This window comes from Dipodomys merriami, unplaced genomic scaffold, assembly GCF_024711535.1.
Source record: "Dipodomys merriami isolate MVZ:Mamm:240054 unplaced genomic scaffold, mDipMer1.0.p SCAF_15, whole genome shotgun sequence".
In the NCBI taxonomy this organism is placed as follows: domain Eukaryota; kingdom Metazoa; phylum Chordata; class Mammalia; order Rodentia; family Heteromyidae; genus Dipodomys; species Dipodomys merriami.
In genome coordinates this window covers 3,935,274-3,944,080 of record NW_027202826.1, presented here as the reverse complement: position 1 = coordinate 3,944,080, position 8,807 = coordinate 3,935,274, and positions in this window count along the sequence as shown.

The window sequence follows — 8,807 nt, the reverse complement described above, 5'->3', positions numbered from 1 at the left end:
TCCCTGTCCTTACCCATCACCATCCCTGCTGCCCAGGCTCTGTCCACGCCAGGCCCCGCACACGTGCACCGACATGTGCCGGCTTCTTGGCACCGGCCCCTGGCCCCTGGCCGTGTCTGCTCCTCTCAGGCGGCTGCTGCTGTTTGCCTGTTGACCTACGTGTTCACATTCTCTTCCCGTGTCCTCACATTGCGTTGTACTGTTGATCACATTTTTCTACTACTATTTTCGAAAATGATGGACACATACGGACTGGACAAGGTCTTTCCATTACAGTAGTTTGAATAAAGCACTGTCATTGTGTGGTGCTGGTCAGGATTTCTGAGTGATTTATTATAGACTATTTTACCCCTTGGTATCAGGGTAGAGTTTGTTCTGAATGATTTGGCTTTATTTTAATTTCACAGTTATGCTTTTAAAATTGTAATAAAAGGGACAAATGGAACCTGTGACTCTGATAGCCAGGGAAGAATAGTGGGTCTCCTGAAGCCAGCACCCCGGGAGGCTGTTTGTTTGGGGGAACACATGGTTTTCATTGTAGGAACAGACACACAAACTTCCCACTCAGGAATAAGAATTCAGAGATTTTCTGGGAAACCTGGGAATGAGAAAGAAGATGGAGGTAGGTGAAGAAAGAGATGCCAGACATTGGGGCCCGGGGATGGCCTAAAAAAAAAATGGAAGGAGATCGGCAGGCTAGTCTCCACCAAGAGGCCTGCGGAGGTGGTGTTGGCATGGAAGTCATGGCTGCACCACAGAATCACGCGCCAAGAGCTGGGTCCCGGGAGGGGCTGGACCCGTGGGCTGGAGCCTGTGAAGAGTTGAGTTTTGTGAGAGGTAGACTGAGTGACTGGTGCTGGCCTCCTAGGAAGGGGTCTGTTCCTAAGAGAGGAGGTTTAGGAAAGCAAGAGCCTGGCTCTGGTTCACGTTCTCTCTTCTTGCTTACTCTGTGTCTCTTCTACATGGCCTTTCCTTTTGGCTTTCATGTTGTATTTGCTGCGACCCAGAGGCCTCTCCAGGACACAGGTACAGTGCTTCATGGACTCTCCAGCTGCTAGAACAAATCAGCTTCTGTAGTTTATACATGGCCCAGCCCTGGGTCTTTAATGATAGCAAATGGACTAAGACCACATACATATATAATTTTCCATGTGAACTGTATTGCTCTGATATGAAACACCTCTGCACCAAAACTTCATCAGAATCTTCTGGGTACTTGTACACAGATAATTTGGAGTAGTTATCAAATCACAAGCAAACAAAGGCAAAGTACTGATATAAAATTCAGGAAAAGTATGGATTGTGAATAACAGGTAGAGCACCTGACTAGCAAGTTTGAGTATTCACACACACACACACACACACACACACACACACACACACACACACACACACACACACACAAAAATGCAGTGTCATGCCATTGTGGCAGGCAGAAATAAGTGTTCTCCTCTTCCTTGTTCCAATCTGCCACACAGGAGAAACGAAGTACCTCTTGTTTACTTAAAATGACTTCAGTATGATAGTGTCAATATTTGCACTAGAATATAACCTGTGTTTTGGAAGGGACTCTGATGCCATCAGTTTTAAATAGTACATTCATGTGTAATAGCAAGATAAGAAACACACAATGGGCAGGTGAAAGGGAAGAGGAAGAAGAGGAAGAGGAAGAGGAGAAACAAAGTTCTCACTTGGTGAAGGACATGAACTTTCTGGCCAGGCCCCTGCTCTTCATCCTCCACCCCTTGCCTGCGCTCTCTCTCTCTTTACTGTCTCTCTTTTTTACTCTCTCACTCTCTCTTTCTCTCTCTCTTTCCCTCTCTCTCCCACATGCGCTCTCTCTTTTTTACTCTCTCTTTCTCTGGCTGTGCTGTCTCTCTCTTTCTCGCTTGCTCTCTCTCTCGCTCTCTCTCTCGCTCGCTCTCTCGCTCTCTTTCTCTCTCTCGCTCTCTCTCTCTTCTCCTTTCTCCTCTTCTCTCACCCCCTCGTCTTTCCTGCCCTCCTGTTTTCACTTCCTTCCTAGCCAGGGAAGAGGGCAGGTGGGGTAGAAGAGGAGTGCATTTCTCTGGGAGGGGTCTTTCCTGCAGGAAGGGGAGCACCTGCCTTCACTGCTTGTTGTACTGCTTGTGTTGGTAAACACGCCCAGGAGGCTTCGTGAGTCAGTCTATTGGATGGGGGTAGTGTGACCGACATGTGTAGGATGAGTATGAGTTCCAAAGGGGAAAACAAGCCAGGACATGGGAGAGAAAGAAGGAGACAGCTATGCAAAGTCCCTTGGGATTGGCCCATAGAGAGAAGCATCAATGGGCAGATGGGGGAGGGGTGGAGGGGGGTGGGGACAGGAAGTGGGACCCGTGGGGCTTGCTGTGTTCGCATGCTCAGTGAGGGACATAGGTCTTCTCTTCCTGGACCTCTGTCTGCTATTTTAACTCCTTGAAGCTTCCTTTGTTAGTTGTTTCTTCGTTACTGGATTACAAAACTTCATAGAGCAGGGACTACAAAATTCTTGTGCAATGTCAAGCATACTACATTACTGTTATATTCTAATGAACCACCCACCATGCACGCGCACACACACACACACACCACTGTGTCATGATGTCCCACCTATACAATGCCTAGCATGTAGTGAATAGGGGTTAAACAATAAATAGGCCAATGCATGGAGGAGAAGCAGAGACTGAAGGGGAGCAAAGGTTACCCAGGCTCATTCAAAGAAAATGTTGCCGCTGAGAACAAGGTGTCAGGCAGGTAGTCAGGACTGTATATACTATTGAGAGATGCAAATGGAAGGAGAATCTGTTTCACAAAATGAGTTTAAGAAGGTATTACCACAAACATTTTTAATTAATTCAACTTTCCTTTTTATTTTGTAATGTACTTATAGTTCCTTGAAACACCTGTGATAGAGAGCCAGTACTTTTATAAGACATGGTTTTTGTCAATTCTGGTCCTGAAGTTCATGTTAGGTTTAATTTTGTTATTTATAACTTATGACTGAATTTAACTGGGTTTGAACTCATAAGTATTCATGTTTAGTGGATAAATTGTATGCATTTATATTAGAGACTGAAGTTCCCCATCCCTCCCATTTCCAATAATACTTTTATCCTTAGTTACTTCCTCTGGTATGTGTCTTTAATAAGTAGTTCGCCAGCACAAAGTATGAAGTATGGCACCTCTGTAACATTCCAGGAGAAGTTAGCATTAGTCATCATGTACACAGGCCAGTGTGGTAACGAAGGGCGTATCTTTCCAGAGATTATAAGATTTCCTGCTTCTCAAAAGAACAAAGATCGCAAATCCAAGTTGAGACTTGTTTCTGCTCGTGTGGCAATGACTCAATATGTTTTGATTGAAATCCAGGCCCACAATTCCTAATGGTTTGGATTTTGCATTGGGAACACCACCAGGAGGATGTATTGTGCATGTCTGCACAGCTCACCATGATACCTACACCTGTCCCTTCCCTCACTGTCTCTCGCTCTATGTTCTATGAAGTTCACGTGGCTCTTAAAAGTCACAGCACAAAAGATCCCAGGATTTTGTTATTCAGTATACTCAGAGTGTTTTGGCTGTGAGGAATTTTTGTTTTGTTTTGTTTTGTTTTCTGTTACTGGAGCTGGAACTCAGGGTCTCATGTTCCATCTGAGGATCAGCTGGGGCTTTACCACTTGAGCCACACCTCCTGTTCTACTCAGTGTTTTGAAAACTCTTATTTGCAAATACTTTCAGCTTGTTTAATATAACCTCAGCCAACAGCTGAAAGAAATCTAGTTCCTAATGGTTAAGGAAGGTTAAGGACTGCTGGGCAAATCTCTTTTCTTCTTCCACCTCAGAATTTAGGCTTAGCTGTTGGGAAGTAATCACAGACAAGGCCAGACCTGCTGCCACATCTGCTGAGGAAGGATTCTGTGCATCCCAGTGGGATCCCAATTCCCTGGGGCTTCCTGAGGAGATGTGCTCACTAGGGTTTTGGAAGAGGTTGAGATGTCAGTCTAGTTTGTTGTAGAGTTCCCTTCAACTTTACTTGTTTGCTTTATTTGTTCATTTTGGTGTTGTGGATGGACCCAGAACCCTGTGTGTGGTAGACAAGCTCTCTATCACGGAACTACAATCTCATCTTTCAGGTGTGACAGCGTTTGAGATATCCAGGCAAGCACATCAGCTCATCCATTTTATTAATGAACTAATTCAACCCTAGAGCAGAAAAAAAACAAACAAACTGGAAAACAATGTCACACAAATGACACATGGACTTATTTTGCCACATTTCCTGGAGTTCATATCTCACTTCATTTGAAAGAAATAAAACTTGGAATCCCAGCCCAATCTTGTCCCTGGACCTCACCCCTCTCCTCCCTCCTTAAAGGGAACCACTGTCTAGGGGTTGGTAAATCCTGGGGGGAAGGAGGGGTTGTTCTTTTAAACATTGAAATAGACTGATAATCATCACAGTTTTGTACCTGAAACTACAGAAATGGGGTCACAGAGGCATGCAACTTGCTTCTTTAACTTAACTTGATGCCTTTCAGGTGTTAATAGATGCAAATTCAGTTCCAGACACTTCAGAAAGTGTGTTGCTCTATGATGATTTACAAGCTTGCTGTTAGAGACATGATTGCATTGAGCAATTCTTGCCTTGTGAGCAGTGTATGGGAATTTCGGCAAGGGAGTCGTCTGGTGAAAATTTCTAACTCAGGTGTGCATGCAATTTTAGTTTTTCTACATCTCTCCATATTATCCACTAAAGTCCTAGCAATATTTACACTCCTGGATCTGTTCTTAAGTTCTCTGTTCTTCATACTCCATATCAAGACATAGGTGTCAACCTTGAAAAGGTGCAGCTATTATTTTTTATTTCCTTGCATAAAGTAGCCTTGGGAGTTGGACTCAGGGGTAGATGCTTGCCTAGCATATAGAGGGCCCTGAGTTTGGTTCGCCACTACAGAAAGAATTATGGTTGTGAAACCAGAAAAAAATAATCACCTGTCATTGCCTAAGCTCTCTGACAGAAGGAAATATAATATATCATTATATTCCTAGCTCATGACAACCTCACCACTAGTCCATGTGTGCTCACAAATGCCACGGATACCCATGAACAAACTTCCAAGTGCCCACTCTTTGCATCCTATCACCCTGAATTTTAAAGTGCTTATCACTCCCCTGCCCTTTAAAGATTGTGTGTGTGTGTGTGTGTGTGTGTGTGTGTGTGTGTGTGTGTGTGAGCACGTCTAAGAGTCTTGCTTTTGCTTGTTTCATGAACAAGGTAACATTAACTAGCCATGGGGACTTCATTCAGTGTAATGTGATGTATGTGGCCACACCAGGCTTTTAGATGCAGGCATGTTCCCCGCTCTGCTGAGTGAATACAACACAAGCACTTAACATTCTCATTCTCTCAATGAAAGGGAATTGGACCATGTGTCCTTTTTTTTTTTCTGATTAAGCTTGGCAACATCTTCTACTACACACACATAAAGGCTTAAATTATTATTAAGTAGAATTGTTGGATTTAGGTAAGCAGATTTTCACTGTGTGGATCTTTGGAAATACTTGTACAACTCTCCCATAAAGTCATTTGGACTGTGTGTTAATCTCTTCCAACTTTCTACAGTCTACTTTCCAGCCGTCCTGTATGCTTACAAGTCAGTTTTGTTAGGTTCACTTTCAGTAGTTTGCTCATCTCTCATCCTGCCTAGGTTTTCAATCTGACTAAACAAAACTGTGGACAATAGTTACTTGTTATTTTCAATCCCATTGAATATGAATTTCTTTTATTGTTCATAATGTTATGTCCTCTGTGGTTAATATTACTATCATTGATTTACTTAGGTGTTGTCACTTTTCAAAGAACTGGACTTTGTTAAACTTCTCTATTTCATCTGTTTTCTGTCTTTTTTAAAAAAATAAGACACTAAACACTTTAATTTTTAATCAGTGGTGATTTCGAATGGAAACAGTTAAGACTGGACTTCTCTTCAGTATGGCCTTAACTAGTACCCCTAACCTTAGGCAGAATGTTGCTTTTTTATTCACCTCTAAGAATGTTAACATTTCTTACTCTTTCTGACCACATCTGACCACAAGCTTTTTAGTGGGGATTTTAGTCATCCCATTCCTAGCTTTTAAATGGTGCTGTGATCAGAGGATGTGATTTCTGGTGTCCCTTCTTGTTTGTTTCAGGTATTCACCGAGCTACATGTTAAAACTGTATCTGATTGAAAAGTGGCTTTTTTTTAAATTCAGAGGTGAGGGTATGCTCATGGTGAGAAGTGGTAAGACATAATAGAAGTTTTGATCACAAGATACAAAGTAGGATAACCTGTAACCAAAATGTTGATTGTGCACTTCTAAAATGGAAGAGCTACCCCTGCAGATGAGCTGATATTGGCATATTGGTTAGCATACCTGTACACTCCTTCAGACTGTCAGGCGAGATCTAGAAAGACTGTGCCATGCTAGCAGAAGGCAGGGAAGACTTCACTCATCTTATTCATGTACTACAGGCTCTAGCTGCAGAGTGAGTCGCCGTCTGGGCTTAATGGTGGCTAGGTGGCTGAGACCTCTGTGCTGTAGGTAGGTGACCTGTATTTGGTTTTCTTAAGCATTACTACTACTGTTCTGGTCAATGTGTATAACTGACCAATGATAATGAAGTGGTTATGTACTAAGGAATAATTAGACATTTTTATCTTCTGTGAATCATCTGCTTAAATCCTTTGTCTTTTTCTGAGTTTTTCTCTTCCTATACATTTGTAAGTATACCTTTATATAGTCTGGACTTCTTATGGGCAAAAACTATATGCGTTCTCAGATATGGCCTGATTCTATGTTTAAAGTGATTTTTTTCATGTACAAAGAAATTTTAGTGTAATATCATAAATTTATAAATACTTTCCTTTATAGTTTCATGACTTTTCAAATTCTATTCTATGTGCCAGGTTTTAGATCCTAGAACATACAGCAGAAAACACAGTAAACAAAGTTCCTTCTCTGATCAAAGCAGTGGTAATTATTGTAGGATGTAAAGTAGAGCTGGGTAATGACAGAGAGCCTGGCATGGAGCAGCATGGGTGGGGCCATTACTTTATATCTGGTGGCCAAAGGAAAGCGTTTTGTGAATAGACCACGCTCGATCAGAGTACTTGTTTCACGAGGGAGAAAGCCCTGTAGACACTGCTCTTAAACTGTTCACTATGCTGATGATTTACAACCCTGTGAAATACCTTTTGTGGTATACTGTGAAGTAAGAATCTAATTTCAGATTTTTCTATCTGGATACTCAACTCATCTAATCTGTGTATTAAATGAGCCACTTGATTCCTATGTTTTGACATCTTGTCTGTTTTATACCACTGGTTCCTTAGGTAGTTGAGTTTTTTAAATAGCCTTTTAATTCTGTGCCATTGTTATTTTTGTTTCTGTATCAATATCTCCCAGATTTAATTACTATGGGTTTGTAATACGTCCTCCTCTTATCATTTCTCCCCTTCTTGGAGCTATTCCTGCTTTGTATGCTGGCATGTAATGTTAGTCAGACTCCGTTGCTATGATAGCATAGTTGCTAGAAATGACTATAAAGGGGGAAGACCCATGGTGTCAGAACATGGTGTCCCCAGCTCTGGGCCTCAGGCAGGGGAAACATCATGGTGGAAGAGGTGAAGGAGGTTGCTCGTCTCCTGGCAGCCAGGAAGTGGGAAGAGGAAAAGCACCCTTCTGTGGAGGGACTTCCTGCTTTTGGCTTTTGTTCCACCTAGGTTGTCAGACTATTAGATGGTGTCATCCACAGTCAGGGTCAGATTTACCCTCTCATTGGCTCTCTAACGTGCCAATCATCATCTCTGGAAACACCCTCACAGACTCATCTAGAAGTTTGCTTTCCTAATCTTCTTAGTGTTTCTCCATCCAATCAGCTTGACTATCAAGATTAACCATCACACATATGAATTTAAGGTTGACCTTGACTGTTATATTTTTATTTAGCCTTGAAATATCAGCTCATTTACTCAGAACTTCCGTGTTTAACCTACTGAAGTAGGACATGGTGAATGTAAGCAGGACTTCAAACTTGAGAGGCAGAGATTTGGCAGGATTATAGGCTAAGGCTTGTCTCTGTATCCGCATGTCTGGCCAACTTTAAGATCTATGCTTTGTCACACAGATTTAAAATTTTTGTTATCATGTGAAGGTTGATTTTTCTGGCATCTGCAGTTTGTATAAGATAAACCTTTTGCACTGTAGATTTCATTTTTACATTTAAATCTTTAGTCTATTATTGTTTCATTCTGGATATATGGTGGATACAGTTGACATGACTTTATGTTTTTCTAAAAGTTTATGTGTATTTCTGTACATCTTTATGGAACAGTTCATTCTGAGATGACAGTTAACATTTGATGAAACCTTCAATTTATTTGAATCAATTTCTGGGCTTTGCATTTTGTTCATCGTTAATTTTTGGAGAATTGTAGTGTATTCTGCTAATCTAATTTTCCCCTAATGATTTCTTTTTAGATTTTAAAATGTTTTCATATAACTACAGAATTTTTCTATTTAAAAATAGTATGTTTATCTGTATCATGTTTCATGTATAAGTTAACTAAAGCATGATAACTTTCCATTTGGCCAAGCAGAGTTGTAAAATATGTACCTTTCAAGCTTACTATTATTTTTATTCTTAGGATTTAAATAATTTGTTGCTACTGCAATGGCAAGGTGATTTTTGTTATTTCACTGAATTTATTGTTCATATATATAAATACAATATGGGTTTCATTGTTTGTTTAGCTATTTATTTAGAC